This window comes from Triticum urartu, chromosome 6A (assembly GCF_056163025.1).
Source record: "Triticum urartu cultivar PI428250 chromosome 6A, HENAU_Tu73, whole genome shotgun sequence".
In the NCBI taxonomy this organism is placed as follows: domain Eukaryota; kingdom Viridiplantae; phylum Streptophyta; class Magnoliopsida; order Poales; family Poaceae; genus Triticum; species Triticum urartu.
This window is the reverse complement of record NC_141878.1, coordinates 382,075,590-382,097,636: the sequence shown is the minus strand read 5'-3', so window position 1 is coordinate 382,097,636 and position 22,047 is coordinate 382,075,590.

Below are 22,047 nucleotides of genomic sequence, written 5' to 3'. Positions count from 1 at the left end.
GACAACGTTGCTCTACGGCTGCCGGCCTGCGCTAGACACGCTGTCACTTTATTGAGCCGAGCTCAATTTCTTCGGATCATCATCTCGGCAAGCCGAATAAGAGTTCGCCATCACGAAGGATAAATCATCATCAACATCGCCGCCCCACGGATTACACGGAGCGCGCATGCCGGCATCGCCGCACGGTCGCTTCATCAAGCCGGCATCGACCACGTCACGACCTGCATCGACAGGGCCGCACTATTGCTTCTTCAAGCTGGTGTCCGTCACGCCGACCTACTTCGACTCATCGGCTGACATCGAGGCTTCGACATCTCGGCTGGACCGGGGGCTTCGCCATCTCTTCATCAACCTACTCCGGAGACTTCAGCGTCACTAGCTGACCAGCTCCGTCACGTTAGCTGGACCGAGGGCTTTGCCTCGGCAAGCCAACCTTTGCCAGCATCGCCATACCGTCGCTTTATCGCCATTCAGGCAATGGGTGTGCGGATCGAGTCCCAATTTTGGGAATCACCTTTCTTTGGATTGCTACAACAAATAAACCAGGTGCTATCAATCCTAGTATTTTTTGCTTGTTTGGGTTTATTTTTCCAAAGGAATTATTACTCTGGTTTGTCCATCATCTGTACACAGATCTATCAAATGATGGCCGCATTAACGAGGTCGCCTGGTGGTTCGGTTAGTTTCCGTACATAGTCCGGCGAATGCCGCATCCGTAACTCGGACCGACCTGTGAATTCAGGCTTTGCCACACCTTTACCGCATCACGCCGACGCCCTGCATCGACATTGACTTCGACGCCAGGCCATATTTCTTTTATTACTCACTTTGCATAAATTATTTATTATGCAACAATTTTTTTAATTATTATTATTACTATTATCTCCGGTTTGCACTACTTTTTGCGCACATGAAAATGATCCGGGGACTTCGGCATCACTCTGCCGGTCTGCATTGACCGTGCTATGTCACCACTTCGGCGTGTCGAGCTCTCCGCTCCGCCACCTCGGGACCGACTTGGGGGATGGAACCTTGCCCCGCATCAAGCTCGGACCGCGTCATCAATACCGAACACATTAACCAGCTAAGTTGCCTTCATGCTCAAAGTTTTAAATTTTTAACTTATGTTCGGTTCGACCAAGCATTTTACCTTTTTGAAAAAAATTTGCTTGCAGAGAATTTCCTTGTCCAAACTTTGTTTGTGACACACAAATTCAAGGACCCAATTCACTTGGGGGCTTCCTTTATGAAGCTTTTCCTCTTGCATATGATTATACTTGTACGGCTTCGTTCCTTGTTCGTATATTATGCCACAATATGCACCATATTGACTTAAGCACTTTGCAAGCTGGGTTGCCTCGCTCCTGTGTTTACCCCTACGTTCCCGATTGTTCGGCTAGGGAGTAAAGGGAGCACCTCTGCGATTGTCACAATTGGGTCACCTGAGCCAGACCTCAGACTGGGTGAAGCCGAAAGCTAGCGCTCTTATAGTTTTCAATGATGGTCGGCACACAACGGAACTCATGAGTACAAAAAATCTATTGCACAAGTCTCATAATAACAATGAGCACCGAAGAAAGGTATCGGGTGGGGTACTATTTTCTTCGAAGATGCTTCTTACACTTCACGGTAATATAGCATAAGTTCCCTGAGCGCGCTTTGTCTGTTACAGCCTTATGGCCTGATTGCCTAGTTATTGGAAACACCGTCGATATTCTCGACCGATGGAGTACATAACACTTTTCGGTCCTTGACCGAAGAGGGAGAAGCTGATGGTCGGTTAAGACGCGTTTAAAGTTCGGTTGAACATAGATATGATATAAGTACTTCGATACATGCAATCATTCTTCTACCCAAGTCACTTGGGGGCTCTTAAAATTTATATGAGCCGTTTTATAATAAGTGTTCTTCTTCTTAGTCGTTGCAAAGTTTTATTATTATTATTATTTATCACTCCTTTTTTCGACACGAGTGTGCGGTCACTAGCCGGGGAGCCTAATTTCTCTCTCAAAGCCGCTAGAGTTTAGTTTGCTAAACTGGCCTGATGAGAAGTACTCTGCCCTCGGGATAGGAGGTTGAAGCCGTAGGCTGACCCGCTCGAAGTCTAGAGATAGGATGTATCATGTTAAAACACGACAGAAGCACTTCTTTTTTCTAAGACCAACTTTCGGATTGGCACCGAACACTTGATATTGTTCGGACGTCATGTTTTTACTGACGTTTCTTGGTTTTCCAAGCTTTTTGGCACTTTTAAACTATTTGTGCTTTTCCACCATTAGTCTCGCAGTGCAACGCCAGACACCATTAGGGATTCGGCAAAAACATTCTCAGATATTGCTATATATGCATCGGTTTCGAATTGTGTCTTCGGTCAATAGTTGGGTTGCCCGGCTCCTGCACTTCCTTCCTACGTTCCGTTTTGTTTGGCTAGGTGTGCAAAGGGAGAACCACTGCAGTTGTTCTTCCAGCTCACATGGTTAAGCACCTCAGTGGAGAAAGCCGAAAACTGACTTTCACAATAAGCGTAAACTGGTCAGCGATCTGATGACTATGTTAAATGATGGGCCATTCATAACATTGGCCGAAGCGTTTACGGCTTGACCCCGACTGTCGCCGAACACTACCGGGGGTATTAACTGGCCTCCCAAACTAAATTCTCAATATTTTGCTCTTACATTAGAGCTGAGGTTTAATGATCATGCTTAGCATGACAACCCAAAGAAAGGAACCGATAGCGGGACTATTTTCTTTGGAAGACATTTCTTCTGTTAAACAGTAATATAACTCTCTGCGTACCTTTGTTTATAAAACCGTATGGCCAGATTGCCTTGTTTGTTATAAATCTTTGCCCTCATAAAGGCTTTATAAAGTAGGACAAACACTCCTCGGCTACTAGCCGAGGAGGTGGAAGCCGATGGTCGGTCAACAAAGTTTTGTACAATGCGGATCCGAGCATTAATGACGTAAAGTACTTGGATACATAGAGTCATTACACATAATTTGTGATTTTACTATGGATATTGATCCTTAATTCGGCCACCCGTGCCCGCATTAAGGCTCGGGGGCTACTGGGCTTCGGGCTTATTATTTACAAATATTAAAGGGGCACATTGATCCCCTGATCTGGTGTTACCACCTGACCAGTGTCTCGGGGGCTACTGCATTACTTGTCCAATGCAGAAAATTTTATGTGCAATATAGTTTCCGAGGAGATTTTGATCCTCAGGTTGGTCGGCCGCACCCAACCTGAGTCTCGAGGACTGAGCATGCCGCTTTTAGTGTCCCGAAGTATTCTGCCGAGCTTGGACTTGATCCTCAGGCCGATTTTGCAAATCAACCTGAGTCTCGGCGGCTACTGGGATCAGCGGTCTTACGTCATCCTTCAGGTGCATCTCGGGTTTTAGACCGATACACACCTTGAGGGCTACTGGCTATATATCTCGGCACAGAATAAATTGCACCAATAAAAAATATTCACAAAAATCGGCCCACATTCGGGGTGGTGCACCACCTCGGAAGCAGCCCGGCATAAAGCTCGGGCGCTAGTGGCTGGCTCCATAGAGGGCATTTCCGGCATTAAGCTCGGCTAAAACTCCTTCAAACTTCTGTGAACCAAGGTGATTTACGACACCTCGAATATATAGTCCGGCGTTGGAGCTCAGATACAGTCCGGCGTTGGAGCTCGGATATACAGTCCGGCGTTGGAGCTCGGATACATAGTCCGGTGTTGGAGCTCGGATACATTCTGGCGTTAGAGCTGGGAAGCGGTCCGGCGTTGGTGCTCGGTTGCAAAAGATATCTCGAATACAGTCCGGCGTTGGAGTTCGGACGCAAGAGGACACTGCCTCCCGGGAACAACTACAAACCCGAGGTGTGGCATAAAAATAACAAGGCATTGATAAAGGCCGGAAACTTAAAGGGGTTCCTCGGATACCCGACATGTAAACTCATTGAATGCATTTCGGCGATCCTCAAGATCGAAGATGGGAAGATTTGTTGAACCAGTTTTCAAGACCGACGACCGAAGATGAAGAACAGTTTGGAAGAATCGAGGAGCGTCCCTAACTTGAAGACCGGTTCAGGGGGCTACTGACGGTGTCCTGGACTAGGGGGTACTCAACACGTCATCTCCCGATCTGATAGATTGGGCCGAGGACCCCCGTGGACGTATACTCATGGGCCAGTTCGGACAGCTGCCGCATACAAGGAATATTCCACAAGACTTGGCGATCAAGACAAGGACTTCTCCCCACCGGCGTATTCGGCTAGGACTCTTGTTAACCTAGGCCTCTGGTGCATTATATAAACCAGGGCCAGGCTAGTCGATAGACAACATACAATCATACAACAATCATACCATAGGCTAGCTTTTAGGGTTTAGCCTCCTTGATCTCGTGGTAGATCTACTCTTATACTACCCATATCATCAATATTAATCAAGCAGGACGTGTGTCGGTGTCAAAACCGGCGGATCTCGGGTAGGGGGTCCCGAACTGTGCGTCTAGGCCTGATGGTAACAAGAGACAAGGGACACGATGTTTTTTAACCAGGTTCGGGCCCTCTCGATGGAGGTAATACCCTACTCCTGCTTGATTGATATTGATGATATGGGTAGTACAAGAGTAGATCTACCACGAGATCAAGGAGGCTAAACCCTAGAAGCTAGCCTATGGTATGATTGTTGTGTATGGAGTTGATTGCCTAAGGACTACAACCCTCCGATTTATATAGGCATCAGATAGGGTTAGGGTTACATAGAGTCGGTTACAATGGTAGGAGATCTTGAATATCCGCATCGCCAAGCTTGCCTTCCACGCCAAGGAAAGTCCCTTCCGGACACGGGACGAAGTCTTCAATCTTGTATCTTCATAGTCCAGGAGTCCGGCTGAAGGTATAGTCCGGCTACCCGAACACCCCCTAATCCAGGACTCCCTCAGTAGCCCCTGAACCAGGCTTCAATGACGACGAGTCCGGCAGGCAAATTGGCTTCGGCATTGCAAGGCGGGTTCCTCCTCCAAGTCCTTCATAGAAGATTGTAAACACCAAGAGTAGTGTCCGGTTCTGCAAAATAAGCTTCCACATATTGCCATAGAGAGAATAATATAAACACAAATCAAATCTGCTGACGTATTCCGCAGTGCCCCATCACACTACGGCTAAGTCCTTTACTCGAATCGTTTTTACCTTTCCACCTCAGCATGTTCTGCGAGGCGGTTTCCTTGGCACGTCTTGTCAAAGCAGAGATCGTGTACCCCCTTTACGGGATTCTCATCAATACGGACGTGGGTAACCCAACCGCGCCATTTATCATGGCGCTTGGGAGGCATGCGAGTTTTACCAGGCTGGCGGGGACGCACAACCGCATCCGCCCATATAAGGGGATAAGGATCCATCTTTTTACCTATGCCTTCTTCCTCCTTTGCCTATCCATCTCCTGCGCACTCGAGCTCCAGCACCCAAGCCCGCACTTCCCACCTCAACCTTCTCCAGCAATGTCCGGAGCGGGAGGCAAGTGGATGGTCTCCTCCGTCACGGAGGGCCATGTCAAAAAGCTAAGGAAGGTCGGATACTTGTCCAAAGACATCGCGCACCGGCTTCCCGAGGAGGGGCAGCTTCTCCCCACCCCAAGGCCCCATGAGAGGGTAGTATTCCTTCCCCACTTCCTCCGCGGACTGGGTTTTCCACTCCACCCATTTGTCCGGGGGCTCATGTTTTACTATGGCCTGGATTTCCACGATCTGTCCCCGAACTTCGTCCTCAACATCTCGGCGTTTATCGTCGTGTGCGAGGCTTTCCTCCGCATCCGCCCCCATTTCGGCCTCTGGCTCAAGACCTTCAACGTCAAGCCCAAGGTGGTGTGCGGCAGCCCGGCGGAGTGCGGAGGCGCCATGGCGGGCAAGATGGCCAACGTCCTATGGCTCGAGGGCTCCTTCATGGAGACCCTGAAGGGGTGGCAATCATGGTGGTTTTACATCACCGAGCCGCGCGATCCGAAATGGATCGCAGCCCCCGAGTTCCGGTCCGGACCCCCCACGCGGATTATGTCCTAGAAAGAGACGGGCCTGTCGTGGGGTGACGAAAAAAGAGGTGACCAGATTGCAAACATGCATCCAGTCCCTGGTGAACAAGCCAATCCGGCTTGTTAATGTAATCTAGGTTATGCTCGTCCGCCGAATCCTCCCGTGCCAACAACAGGATTTTAATCTGTGGGAGTTCGTCCCGGCGCAGCACCAAACCCTTAACAGGCTCTTCGACACGACGTATGAAGACGTCTGGCAGGTGCTAACCAAAGGCGCCGAGGCTCCCACATCCGCTTCCAAGGACCGCGGATACAGCTCACAGCGTCACGCTAGCGAGGTAAGCTGTTTTCATGTTTTACAGGATGTTAAGTTTTTTCATAGTTTGACTCTATGCGGGATCTAAACTCCCTTACCTTTGACAGGCTTGGCGGGCGAAGTCCGGTTTGATTAACTGTCGAAGACCCAGCCCCTGCTCTCCTAGTGAAGCTGCTGGTTCCGGCGCCTTATGTGGTGCCGGAGAAGAAGGCCAAGAAGAAGAAGGCCACGGGGACTCAAAAGAGTGCCCGTAATGTGGTGGTGTCATCATATGACGAGTCCGAGACGCCCTCCTCCCGCACTAACGAGGAGGAGGAAGAAGAAAACTCTCCCCCCCCAGCGGAGGGAGGAGAGAAGAGGAAGGCCGCCCCAACGGGGGAGGCCGAGGGGTCTAGGAAAAGGAAGACCCCTCCGTCGGACTACGCCCCCAACGCCGAAGAGGGCAAAGAGGAGTGGCCAGACAGGGCCAAGCGTCCGGCGAAATGTAAGTTCGGATATCAGAATAACTCATGATGTTCCTTTGTTGCATAGCTTTCCCTAATGTCGAATGTAATTATGCAGTCTGCCCCGGGCCGAACTCAACGAGTCGTCGAGCGGCTCCCTGGATTCATCGGACGTGAACTCAGTTCCGCCCGCTGTCTCCCCCGCACTGCGGACGACGCCGAAGTGGCGTCGCAACGAGCTCCGGGGCAGCAGGAGGTGGTCCTGGAGGAGCCGCAAGGCGACCTCCCGGACCCCAGGAGTAAAGGGGACAAGACCCCCCAGGGCTCCAAGTCCGGCTTTGTGCCGGACACCGCGCCGGAATCTTCAACAGTTCCGGACCGCAGTAGGCGAACTCCTTCCAAGAGGAGCAAGCCTTCTGAGCCGGCGGCCTCCGTCCAACCGGAGGTGCCGGACAATCTGCTTGAGGTGCTTGACGGCGCCTCCATCGACGAGGAGCGCCGTATTGTTATGAGTACAGTGATCCAGAAGGTTCAGTCTGCCAAGAGCGGACTGACTGAAGCTTGCGCTAGCCTTCTAACAGGCTTCGAGGTAAGTAAAAAATATGTAAGAATATAACCGCATAGACAGTAGCCCCTGATGCTCTATTTGGCGTTCGGAAAGAAAAGCTGAATAGAGGATCTATTAAATTTCGCAGGAGTCTAACAACAAAGAGTCAATATGCGTGTGCAGGCTTCGCTGCTATCCACCGCCGCACTGACTGCGGAGGTGGGTGTCCTAAAACAGGACCTCAAGCGGACCGAGCAAGAGCTCGGCCTTGCCAAACGGCAGCTCGAGGAAAAAGAAGGTAGGAAATACCTTACAGAAAAAGTGCCTATAGAGAGGCTTGATTGCAAAAAATAACCGGATTGCACTGCTTATTATAGGGGCCACGACTGAGGTGGCGACCCTCAAGCAGGCGCTGTCCGAGGCTGAAAAGAAAACGGCCGCGGAGCGCACCGAGCGAGAGAAACTTGGGGCTCAGGTTGGCGAGGTGCAGCAAGAGCTTCAGGCTCTCATGAAAAAACATGGGAGTTTGGAGCTTGAGTCAAAGACCCAAGCGTTCGAGCTCGCGGCGGCCCTTGAGACTGCCAAGTCTGCCAAGGCCGAAGCCCAAAAGGCCCTCCAAGAGTTGGAGGAGATGAAGAAGATAGCAGCGGGTAAGGCATTCTTTATGCAAAGCAGAAATGTAAAAGTAAACTACTTGTTACTTACCCGAATCCGGAGTGCTCCAGGGGCATTCACAGATCTTCCCCGCAGCGTATCTGACGCCGCCGCATTCTACCGAGCTGAAGAGGGCAGCTCGACGGAGAAGGTGTTCTGGTCTCAGTATGCTGAGGCCGGACACCCTGTGCCCTTGAGCGACCAGCTGAAACAGCTGGTCAGGCTCCACTAGGAGGCTGAACAGGCCATGAAGGGCTTCATAGTTCGGCTGTGGCCCGGAGAGGCCCTGCTCGGGAGCTACTTCAGGCTGGTGCGGCGGCTGGTGGAGGCTTGTCCAAGGCTCGAGGTCATCAAGCGCTCTGTCTGCATCGAAGGTGCCCGTCGGGCCCTTGCCCGTGTGAAGGTGCACTGGGGTAAGCTGGACGGTGAGAAGCTTGTGAAGGACGGGCCGCCGCCGGGAAAGGAGCATCGCAAGCCCGAGAATTATTACAAGGATGTTCTTGCGGGTGCCTGCCTTGTGGCGGATTAATGTACCAAGGATGTAATTTTTGAATAAACTCGCTCGTTTTTATCCTGTGCGCTGAAAACTTGTTCATAGGCGCTTAAGCAATGCTTGTTGAATTTAAAATATTATTTTCTGTGCGGCCGTTTATCAAAAAATTGAGAGATGGCCAGTCGTCGGCTTCTGCCCCCATGCCACTAGTGCTGGGGTGTTCGGGATAAACCTGAGCGCTCTTTTTCCCATAGTTGGGTCCTTAGAGGGAGGCGCTCAGCACAACGAACCAGGCAATCGGACTATAATGCTTGAACACTCTCACTTAGCCATAGAACTTTATAATTTTAAATTTCGGCGAAGCCCGTAGTTCGGAAGACCAAGTTCGGGGCGCTATCCATGCCTTGGCCGGACAAATCCGGCTCCTCGCTCGAAGCGGCATAAGTCTTTAGGGACTTGAAAAACCTCTCGAACAGCGACCGGTCTCTCGCCTCATCATGACAGTCAGTTTTAGCTTTCTCCACTGAGGTGCTTAACCCAGCTCAACCGAGGCACAATCGCAGTGGTTCTCCTAGTGCTACCTTAGCCGATATAGCGGAACGTAAGGCACCAATACATAGGAGCCGGGCAAACCCAACTATTGACCCAAATCATGATTCGGAGCCGATGCATATAGTGCTATAAGTTCGGGGTGCCGCACTTGTGAAAGTGTACGGACTTCTCACACCATATTAAAGGGTACTGAAGCCCCTGGCGTACTTGCCGTACCACAGTGTACGGGTGCAACATGTCATTAATGAACATATATAAAAGAGAGTAATGCAGAAAATAGACAAAAAGCTATGCATTGTTTATAGAGAGGCTATTTATCAAAGCCGAACGATACAAGTAGTGCGGTAAGCAAAAGATATTGGACTATTCAGTATGTCCTGACCAGGGGCAGGCCGCGGAATTGTATTTAAAATAGGTATACTGCTCGTAATAGAGACCACCTGGGGGTTCCATAATGCGGCATGGCTTGTCTGCCTCCCTGGATCTTGCATCGTTTGTGCGGCAGTCAAATTGCCGAACAGGTCGTTTGAAGTATGGAGTCCTGAAAGTAAGAAAAAATTAAAAAAAGAATCCGGCAGCCCCTAGTACGTTTTAAGACGTATTTTGGGCGTGCCGTTATTGTGCCCCTTCCCCTGTGCCCATGGTATTTCAAGGGCGTAGTTATGTACGCGAGGTACTGGTTTCGCTATGTCGCGAAAGCTGGGGTTGGGGCCGCATTGCTACGCTTGCTCAGAGTGTGCCAGGCGGTCCTGCTGTGGGTTACTCCGGGCACGCTTGGCAGTGTCTGGTTTTTTAATGGCCGGACTGGAGAATTGCCTGAGAAGGCTACTTTGTACCTCCGCCGCGAGAGCCGCCGTATGCTCCTCCATACGGAGGGAGCGTTCGGTGTTTCCGTTGACCGTGATTACTCCTCGAGGGCCTGGCATCTTGAGCTTGAGATATGCATAGTGCGGCACCGCATTGAACTTTACGAATGCGGTTCGTCCGAGCAGGGCGTGATAGCCACTGCGAAACGGGACTATATCGAAGATTAACTCTTCGCTTCGGAAATTGTCCGGAGATCCGAAGACCACGTCAAGTGTTACTGAGCCTGTACAGTTGGCTTCTACACCTGGTATAACGCCTTTAAAGGTCGTTCTTGTGGGCTTAATCCTTGAGGGATCTATGCCCATTTTCCACACTGTATCCTAATAAAGCAGGTTCAGGCTACTGCCGCCGTCCATGAGGACTCTTGTGAGATGAAATCCGTCGATGATTGGGTCGAGAACCAATGCAGCGAAGCTGCCATGACGGATGCTAGTGGGATGATCCCTTCGATCAAAAGTGATCGGGCAGGAGGACCATGGGTTGAACTTTGGGGCGACTGGCTCCGTCGCATATACGTCCCGTAACGCACGCTTCCGCTCCTGCTTGGGAATGTGGGTTGTGTATATCATGTTCACCGTCCACACTTGTGGGGGAAAGCCCTTCTGTCCATTGTTGTTCGGCGGCTTGGGCTCCTCGTCGTCGCTGTGCAGCCCCTTGTCTCTGTTTTCGGCCCTTAACTTGCCTGCCTGCTTGAACACCCAACAATCCCTGTTAGTGTGATTGGCTGGCCTTTCGGGGGTGCCATGTATCTGGCACAAGCGATCGAGTATTCGGTCCAAACTGGATGGGCCCTGAGTATTCTTTTTGAATGGATTTTTCCGCTGACCGGATTTATAGCCTTTGAATCCGGCATTGACTGCCGTGTCTTCGTTGCTGTCGCTGTTAATGCAGTGTTTTTGCTTATTCCGACGTGTCCTGCCACTTTTGTCCTTGGTATCCGAATTACCAGGGTTCTTTGATAAGTTGTTACTGCGAGCTAGCCAGCTGTCTTCTCCCGCGCAAAAGCAGGTCATGAATGTCGTGAGGGCTGCCATGGATTTTGGCTTTTCCTGTCCCAGGTGCCGGGCAAGCCACTCGTCACGGATGTTATGCTTGAAGGCTGCTAGGGCCTCTGCGTCCGGACAATCGACTATCTGGTTTTTCTTTGTTAGGAACCGTGTCCAGAATTGTCTGGCCGATTCTTCTGGCTGCTGAATTATGTGGCTTAAGTCATCGGCATCCGGCGGTCGCACGTAAGTGCCCTGGAAGTTGTCGAGGAATGCGGCTTCCAGCTCCTCCCAAGAACCGATTGAGTCTGCTGGCAAGCTGTTAAGCCAATGCCGGGCCGGTCCTTTAAGTTTGAGTGGGAGGTATTTGATGGCGTGTAGATCATCGCCGCGTGCCATGTGGATGTGAAGGAGATAATCCTCGATCCATACCGCCGGATCTGTTGTGCCATCGTATGATTCGATGTTTACGGGTTTGAAACCCTCTGGGATTTTATGATCCATTACTTCATTCGTGAAGCATAGCAGGTGTGCAGCGCCTCTGTACTGGGCTATATCACGATGCAGCTCGGAAGAGCTATGTCTGTTGTGTTCGGCCCGGCCGGATTTGTTGTATCCGGCGTGAAGATCATTGTCACATGCCGTAGGGCGCCTGCGCGATCCGTAGATCGATCTTGTTTGTCTTGCCTTATCCTCCAGTATGTCTCGCAGGTCGGGTGCATTTTCACGTGCCTTAGTTGAGCGGCGTCGGGGCATGGCTTAGGTGGAGGGCCGAGAGGCCTCTCTGTCGCGGCCGCGAGGTGGCCGGTCTGCCATGTCATGCGCTGGTGATGTAGGTGCTTCCTCCTCTGATCGGGGTAGCGGCCTGCGCTTCGGGTAACTCTTGGAGGGGCATTCGAGTTCATACTCTTCGGCCGCAAGGACTTCAGTCCATCTGTCGACTAGCAAATCTTGGGCAGCTCTAAGCTGTTGCTGCTTTTTCTTGAGGCTGCTTGCCGTGGCTAAAAGCCTGCGTTTAAAACGCTCTTGTTCGGCAGGGTCTGATGGTATGACGAATTCGTCATCATCGAGGCTTGCCTCATCTTCGAAGGGTGTACAAATCACATGACTGGCAAAAGAAGCCTTCTTATGGACTCAACCTTACGTCCATCCGACAAGAGCCACATCACATTTGCTGACACTGGTAAAAGTAAGGTATTGGGTCTAGGTAGAGTTGCAATCTCAAGGGATCAACACATGGATAAAGTCATGCTTGTTGAATCCCTTGGCTTCAACTTAATGTCTGTCTCAATGCTTTGTGATTTAAACATGATCGTAATATTTGGAAAATATCGTTGCCTTGTTCTAATGGAATCTGACAAGTCTCTAGTATTTGAAGGGTATCGAAAAGATGATTTGTACGTGGTAGATTTCTTAGCAGGACCACAGCTAGCCGTATGTCTTCTAGCAAAAGCTTCAGAATGTTGGCTCTGGCATCGGAGGCTTGGGCATGCTGGCATGAGGAACCTCCACACCCTGGCAAAGAAGAAGCATGTCATAGGCATCGAGGGCGTCAAGTTCAAGAAAGATCACTTATGCGGTGCCTGTGAGACAGGAAAGATGACGAGGGCCAAACATCCCTCGAAGACAATCATGACCACTACTCGACCCTTCGAACTGCTTCACATGGATCTTTTCGGTCCCACTCATTACTCAACTCTTACTACTACTGCTTGTCTCTATGGCTTTGTCATTGTTGATGATTATTCTAGATATACTTGGGTGCACATAATCCTTTACAAGACTGAAGTGCAGGATGTCTTCAGACGCTTCGCCAATCGAGCAATGAACAACTATGGCGCCAAGATAAAGCATATCAGAAGTGACAATGGCACTGAATTCAAGAACACTGGCCTTGATACATATCTTGATACCTTGGGCATCACACATGAATTCTCAGCCCCGTACACGCCACAGCAGAATGGGGTCGTCGAACGCAAGAACAGAACACTCATTGAGATGGCCAGAACAATGATAGATGAATACAAGACTCCAAGAAAATTCTGGCCTGAAGCCATTGATACTACATGCCATACAATCAATCGTGTTTATCTTCACAAGCTTCTGAACAAGACATCTTATGAGCTCCTTACTGGCAAGAAGCCAAATGTCAGTTACTTCAGAGTATTTGGCGCCAGGTGCTGGATCAAGGACCCACATCACACCTCAAAGTTTGCACCAAAAGCACATGAGGGTTTTATGCTTGGATATGGAAAGGATTCGCACTCCTACAGAGTCTTCAATCTCTTTCATTACAAAGTGGTTGAAACAGTGGATGTGCGGTTTGATGAGACCAACGGTTCACAAAGAGAGCAACTGCCAAATGTGCTAGATGAAGTTCCATCCAGTGAATCAATCAAGCTAATGGGAACTGGAGAAATTATACCTTCTGAAGCTCATCCTGAAGAAGAACTTATCATCTCAACACCTGATCAACATGAAGACAATGCTCAGCCTGAAGACATTCCTTCTAACAACGACAATGATCAGCAAGAGCAAAATCTTCGCCCTGTACATCCTCGCGTTGCCAATGAAGTGCAGATTGAAAGAATAATTGATAGCATCAATGCACCCGGTCCACTCACTCGTTCAAGGGCAACTCAGCTAGCAAATTTCTGTGGGCACTTCACATTCGTCTCAATAACAGAACCCAAGAAAGTTGAAGAAGCCTTCATGGAACCTGAATGGATTCAAGCTATGCAAGACGAGCTTCAACAGTTTGAGCTGAATAATGTATGGGAACTGGTCAAGCGTCCCGATCCTCGGAAGCACAACATAATAGGCACCAAATGGATATACCGCAACAAGCAAGATGAGCATGGTCAAGTTGTCAGAAACAAAGCTTGTCTCGTTGCTCAAGGATATACTCAAGTGGAAGGCATTGACTTCGATGAAACATTTGCTACTGTGGCTAGACTTGAAGCCATACACATACTGCTGGCCTATGAAAAACATCACAACATACTTCTTTATCAAATGGATGTGAAGAGCGCCTTCCTCAATGGCAAGATTGAAGAAGAAGTGTATGTTGCACAACCTCCTGGCTTTGAAGATCCAAAACATCCAGACATGGTATACAAGCTCAACAAGGCACTGTATGGCCTCAAACAAGCCCCTCGGGCCTGGTATGACACACTCAAATACTTCCTAAAGAGCAAAGGCTTCATACCTGGTTATCTCGACCCCACTCTCTTCACGAAGACATATGATGGTGAACTGTTTGTGTGCCAAATATATGTGGATGACATTATCTTCGGCTGCACCAATCAGAAGTACAGTGAAGAGTTTGGATATATGATGCAAGAGCAATATCAAATGTCTATGATGGGAGAGCTGAAGTTCTTTCTCGGTCTTCAAATACGACAGCAACGCAACGGCATCTTCATATCTCAAGAGAAGTATCTCAAAGATTGCCTGAAGAAGTTCGGTATGCAAGACTGCAAAGGCTTCACGACGCCAATGCCAGCCAAGCATCATCTGGGTCCTGATGACAATGGTAAAGAGTTCGATCAAAAGGTATACTGCTCCATGATTGGTTCTTTACTTTATCTATGTGCATCTAGGCCAGATATTATGCTTAGTGTTTGCATGTGTGCTTGATTCCAAGCGGCACCAAAGGAGTCGCATCACTTAGCTGTGAAGCGAATTCTTCGATATTTGGCTCACACCCCAACTCTAGGATTATGGTATCCAAAGGGCTCAGAGTTTAATCTGGTTGGATTCTCGGATGCTGATTATGCTGGTGACAAAGTTGATCGCAAGTCTACATCAGGCACATGTCACTTTCTGGGACGATCACTTGTATGTTGGTCTTCAAAGAAGCAGAACTGTGTATCTCTCTCCACTGCTGAATCTGAATACATTGCTGCTGGATCTTGCTGCGCTCAGCTTCTGTGGATGAAGCAAATGCTCAAGGACTATGGCATTCATCTGAAGCAAGTGCCACTCTACTGCGACAACGAAAGCGCCATCAAGATTGCCAACAACCCAGTTCAGCACTCGAAGACAAAGCACATTGAAATTCGTCATCACTTTCTCAGAGATCATGTTGTGAAGGAAGATATTGATATCATACACGTCAACACTGAAGAGCAATTGGCAGATATCTTCACCAAGCCCTTGGATGAGAAGAGATTTTGCAAGTTACGGTGTGAGCTAAATATCCTGGAATCCTCAAATGTCCTGTGATCAGGCACACATCCTAACCCTTATGCATATTGATGACTTAGATGTGCAACACATGAAGTAAAGTATATCTTCAATCAATGAAGACATACATTCTAAGTGTGAATACATTAATGTGGAATTTGACTTCGGAGCGCCACGATAATTGTGTGCCGTGTCTGGGTCTAATACTTCCTATACTGTGGGTAACGCCACCACCAAATGTTCTATTTTGAAGTGTTTCACTCATGGCGTTACCTTGCTATGTCTTCACATTTGGTTTGGCTTCAATCTCAACATGTCTTCATGATTATCTTCACTATGTTGATTATATATATATACTAGTGTTCTGTCCTCTACAGCATTCACTTATAGCTATGTCTTCTTGTTGAATCTTTTGAACTAAGTGAATGTGATCGGACCCTAACCTCTCTACGCTATCTATCTCAAACTCTATCTCTCCAAATCATATGCATTCTATTGAAACTGTCGAATGTCTTCTCTGCGTCCTTGTCAGCAGAAGATACAAAGACAAACCTTAAGTCCACTTTCAATGCTCATTCCTCCACATGAAACCCGGAGAAGTAGGAACGACCACACGACAATCCAAGCGTGCGCGGGACGTGGAACAAACCCCAAAATTCTGCATGATGGCCATGTGTTCCTCAGATGCGAATCGCTAGGGGCACCTGTGTAATAACGCAGTGCCGCCCCTGTACCTATAAATACACACTTCACGGCGGTCATTATCTCTTCTTCCACTCTCGCATGAACCCTAGCGCCACCGCTAGCCCTCAACGACGCCGGTGACGAAGCGCTTCGCTGCCGCAACCTCTCCGACGCCGTCTTCACGCCGACCGCGGACATCGTCCTCTCCGCCATCGCCGTAGGTGTCCTCCGTCGCCAAGTTAGGGCACGGAAGATCGAACTTCTCAGCCTCATCTTCCACTCCGTCTAGCAGTTCTTAGTGTGGTAAATAAAACTTCCTTTTTACGGCACCGTTGATCCTATGGCTTTGTCACTTTCTACCACAAGCAGTTTCTATTCACACAAGTTAGATCTCTCTCATACTGCATCTCATAACATGCCTAGTATATTCACTTATGCTTCACAAAGTAGTTAGATTCCTCACTTGTACTGATCTCTGGATTCATACAAATCTGGAACCAACTCCTTATCTATGAGTGTCTTCGCACGATGAGGTCAATGTCTTCTAAACTGATTTATATTCAAAATCTTCTGAGAATGCATATGACCTCTTCCCCTTCCCTCGCACCTTAATGCTGTCACAGGTACATGTCCATGGGAGAATCCCTTGGTTCTCATAGTCTGCATTCATTTGCAGAATTCTTACAGCATCATATAAATTCTCCCGAAGCAAGTTCCTGTTTGTCCAGCAAGCGAAAATCTTTGAAGCCTTTGAACGTGTTGAAGCCTTTTAGTTTAAAGTTCATGGCTTCAGAGAAATCAGCAAGGAAGGGTGGCAGAAAGCGTCGTGGAGAAACATCTAGAGATCTGCCAGATGACCTCTCAGAACTGTACAAGACAGATCCTGAAGAGGATTACAATCAGCGCAAGACCCGAATCCAATGGATTCGAAGATATTGGGCAGAACAATGGTTCAAATACCGATTTGTAACCCAGGAATATGGTGAGAAAATGCCATCAAGAGACCGTGGGGAGACATCCTATACAAGAATCTTCAACCCAGGTCCAGAGATGAAGCCATTGAGCAAGGCTTCTATCCCTGCATGGTCCGTGGGCCACAGCCTGCTGATGCACACCCATCGTCACTACTATGGTGTCGTGACGACATTCTGTTCAAGCGCAACTTCTAGTTTGCCCAGAACTCAGTGAAGCAAAACAAGAAGACATTGGGACTAGACTTCAACCCTGGCCCCTCAGCTCCAAGGGCTGATGGCACACGAGATGCAGAACCCAATGTCGTCGGTCCTTTCTACAACCTTGAAGGCCTCATCACCCATATCTTGGTTCAAGGGACTGCAGTGAATGAGCCTGCAGCTAGCACTGAATCAGATGAAGCGCCTGGAGCGCCGAAGCCAAAGAAGTTGAAGAAGCCTAAAGCTTCAAAGCCTGCCCCTTCACCAAAAATCTCACGGGCGAAGCCAATGGCAACTGCACCTCCTGAAGACAGTGTGCAGTCCGAAGATTTATCACGCATCTCCAAGCCCCAGAAGGTCAAGATGCCTCTGCCACACACCGGCCAAGAGCTAACAGCTACTGCCATTCTACGCAATGATGCCATTGATCTGTCAAGTGATGAAGATCTTGCAGATGACGCTCTTGAGCAACTCATCAAGAGCAAAGAAGAAGCAGAAATCTTCAATGATCTGCCTCTCTTTGATGTAAAAGTCATTCACAACTTCATTGATGAATGGTTTGACACGCCAAACATCAGTTTCGATGATCTCCAACTACCCATTGGCCTCAGTGTCACCTTCCATGGCGCCATTGCTTCAGAGTTAGCTATCGCCCAGCGCATTGTCGAACTGAAGCAGAAGATTGACTTTGAGAAATCTCAGTTCAAGAAGCATATGGCCAAGCTCAGCGTGCAAGACGTGAAGAATTTCAAGATTATGCTGCACGAGCTCAAGGAAGCCTTTCTAAAGAAATGTGCAGAAGCTCAGGGTTCTCGTGAGCGCATGAAGGTCCTGGTTGATAGGTGTGTGCAAGCCTACAATGAGGCTGAGAAGCGCAAGACCCTTGGGCGTCCCGGCATCGACCCCAGGATGGCTGCCAAGAAGCAGAAGAAGCCCGCTATGGCTGAACCTGAAGCACCAAGGCAGGAGGCAGATCCCCTTGTCTTCCCAACTAGCATGACTGGCCCGAAGCCAAAGGCCAGGTCAACCGCTTTAGAACTGAAGAAGACCAGGACTGCTGAGGCTGAATCAAGGAAGAGAAAACATCCTGAAGCCTCTGCTACTGCCCCCGCCAAGAAGAAAAGAATGACCAAGAAGGAATGGGCTGCTCCCACAGAGCCCTTGATTGTTGAACCCATTTCCATGGTTCACCCCGACGCCGATCCACAAGAACGTCAACTGACTGTCCATGAGCCTGCTTTCACAGAGGCTCATGAAGCTGAAGACTTTCCAGCCGCTGATCCCCTCGCTGCTGAGGACATTGGTCACCATGACCATGTTGAAGATGATGCAGCCCTTCCTCAGCTAGAGCACCAACAGGTATCATCGCCTGTGCTCATGCACAGTGAACTCATCAGCATTGGTCGTCCACTGACACCAATAGCACAGGATGCTTCGTGGGCGGATCGCCCACAAGAGGAAGAAGACTCTGAGGCCCAGCCAACACAAACTCCACAGGCGTCGCCCGCATTGCACAGGCTTCGCAAAGGTCCAAGGCCTCAAGTCTCTACGTCTGAAGCTAAAACTGCTGAAGACATTCCGGCTGCATCAGCCGATGAAGAAGAAGTACCACAAGCTACTACTCCCCTGTCCCACCAAGAAGCAGTTCTCGAGGAGAACGTGATCATAAGCGACCCTCCAGCTCCTCAAGTGGAGGTTGAAAATCTTGCGGCTGCCACCACCAACACCACTAAAGCCACTGACGCTGTCATGGCTGAAGCAAATATGGAGCCCTCACCAACAAAAGCACCAGAAGTCAGCGAAGCCACTGATCCCGCTGCTTCTGTTCCTGCGTCTGCTGCCGGTCCCCAATTCGACTATCATGTTGAGCACAGGCCTCAGGTACAGAAGCCAATCCCAAGATTGCCAAGGTTCCCAGGTCCTGCATCAGCACCTGGCTCCTTCAATATCAATGGCTTCAGAGCAGACAACACATTCTTCAACAGCTCCAGGAACCCCTACTCCAGGGAAAGAATATCATCTGATCGGTTCTGGAGTTATCCGCAGCGAAGCTATTACTCATGCATTCTTTACAATCAAGGTCGCATCTTCCCACACAAGCGCCTTGACATTGAAGCAATAGCTGGTCTGCCCTGTCTGGAAGAAGCTCTGGATTGCTTCAAAGAGGTTGGACTGCTGCCGTTCGTCACTGACCAAGAGCATTGGAATGAAGAGTTGCTGCTCCAATTCTATGCCACACTTCACATCTGCGGGTATAGCAGAGATCCGAAGACTTGGGTCCTGGAGTGGATGACAGGAAACGTTCATCACGAAGCCAAAGCCTTTGACATCATTGAGCTCACAGGTTTGTCCACTCCTGGCGATCTCTACGAGCATGGCTGTCAGCTTCATAGTGAAGCTATTGAGAGCATCTTTCAGAAGACTGAACCTAATATGAGTCAGATGCTCGGTATGATGAAGCCATTGCCCCAAGATGCTGCTTATCCCACGGAGTTCTTCATTGAAGACCTTGATTATCTGCCAAGAACCATTTATCACATCATAAGGCGAACTCTCTAGCCAATCAAAGGACATTCTCCCTATGCCAAGCTAGAAGGTGCAATGAAGACTTTGGTCTTCTACATTCTTCATGGAAAATGCTTCAATACACAGGATTTCTTCATTCGCCAACTTGCTGCATCTGGCTCTGATCTGTTTGGTTTGAAGTTCTACGCCCCTTGGGTGATGTGGCTGATCAAACTTCACTGAGCGATTCAAGTTTGACTCCACACCTCCTCGAAGGGCAGTGCTGCGACGAACTCCATCCCTTGAAGACTCTGAGTTCTCTTCCTCTGCTGCAACTGTGAATGCCAGAGTAATCGAGGATGAAGACGATGCTACTTCACCGCCACCTCCTTCAGCATGCTTCGACTCTGCTCCAAGCTCTTCAGCACCGCCAAACACAACCAACGACCCTGCTGCTTCACCTACTCCTCATGGGAACGAGTAGATGCTCTATGTCTTCAAACCTTTTTGGTCCTTACTGACAAAAGGGGGAGAAGCATATGAGGTTGATAGTCTTCAAGCGGGTCCATATGGGCGGGTGCTTTATATTTTGCTTCGTGCTTACAACTCTCGTTTTGCTACATTTGGTTCTTTGAGTTGTAACACTTAAACTCGATGGTCGTCTGCTACTTATTTGCCACCTTGTGTTGCGATGATAAATTCCGCATGTGCGACGATAAATTCCGCACTTAGATCATTCTGCAGACGTCCATTCTCCATTATGCATGTCATTATCTTCATATACTTTCACATGCATAGTGGATTTTCATCATAAGTTGAAGTGGATCTCCACAAGTACAACCTGCCATGTGCATTTGCATTCCAAAAGCAAATTACTTATATGCACATCTTCAGGGGGAGCCCTTGCAACTTATGAAGACAATTCCTTATCCTTTACAATTTCACAGATTATATTCCCCGTTGAAAACTTCAACTAGTTTGTCATCAATCACCAAAAAGGGGGAGATTGTAAGTGCATCTAGTGCCACCCCTAGTTGGTTTTGGAGTATTGACAACAAACCTAGTTGAGGGACTAATGTGTTTGTGAGAATTGCAGGATAACACAGGTAGAAGTCCCTCATTGATTCGGTTTTCCTACCAGAGATGACCCCTAAAAATGTATGAAGACATTGAAGTCAAAGGTGGTATATGAAGATACTCACATTGAAGACTATGACAAGAGAAGACACCACATGAAGCCTATGGAGCTCGAAGACTTAGATCTTTCGTAGTTCTCTTTCTTCTGTGTTGAGTCATAGGAACCACCGTACTGTTAAGTGGGGTCCAAGAGAACCAGTCAGAATGACTGAAGTGATGCTTAAACAAAACCTATGTCTTCGAGTGAAGACTTTGAGAGCGAATCTTGTCCAGAGTCGGGCAAGTCAGCTTTGCTTGGAGCCCAAGTAAAGTTGCCGTGTGAGTTTGAAATCTGACCGTTGGAACACGTGTCAGTTCCTTAGTGACCCAGGGTCATTTCGGACAAATCAGGTCGGGTTGCCAAGTGGCTATAAATAGCCCACCCCCTACAACCATAAACGGTTGGCTTCTCAGATTCAGAGTACGGCTTTTGTCGTTTGAGAGCAACCCACCTCGAAGCCTTTGAGAGAGAATTCCTTGCGAGGATAAAGCCCTAACCACCCAGAGCCAAAGAGAATTAGGCATCACTTAAGTCTTCTTGTCTGTGTGATCTGAAGACTTATTACACTTGAGGACTGTGCATCCTCCAGCCGGTTAGGCGTCGCGTTCTGAGCATCCAAGAGACATTATGGATTGCCGGTGAACGAAGTCTGTGAAGGTTTGGGAGTCTACCTTGAAGACTTACCAGAGTGATTGGGCGAGGTCTGTGTGACCTTAGCTCAAGGGGAATACGGTGAGGACTGGGTGTCCTGAGCTGCGTGTTCAGGACTGGGTGTCCGGACTGTGTGTCCTAAGGTTTAAATACCTAGCCGCCCTAACCAGACGTACAGTTGTCATAGCAACTGGAACTGGTCCAACAAATCATTGTCTTCAGCGAGTCACTGGTTTCATCTTCCCTTCCCTTTACTTACTGTTACTCCTTGTGAAGTCATTGTATGTTCGCACTATCTTTTGTCTTCACTGAGTGACTGCGTGTTCTGTGTGGCTTCACAATATCTTCCTACCCGATCCTTACTACATTGCTGATATTAGTCATTGTGCTTTCACTCTATTGAATACTTGACTATGGCTTGCCTGGTGTAGTCTACCTTCCGCTGCAGGGTAATAGGTTTATTTCTATCGTTTGTCTTCATAACTTCCACGTTTTGAAGACTTTCATAAAAATTGCCTATTCACCCCCCCTCTAGTCGATATAACGCACTTTCAGCCACGTGTCAGTTACCCTTAACAAAAACACTTCCATGATGGCATTTATCGTCATGGAAGTGGATACTTCCGTGATGATAATTTTAGTATTGTCGTGGAACACTTCTACGACAGGACATGCATGACTATCTTGATTCTGTCATAAAATCATAATAGATGTATATGCTTTACTGCCGACTATGAGCATGTCATGATCATCGATGGTGGGCATGGCGTGTGATGTGAGATCAAGCATCTGA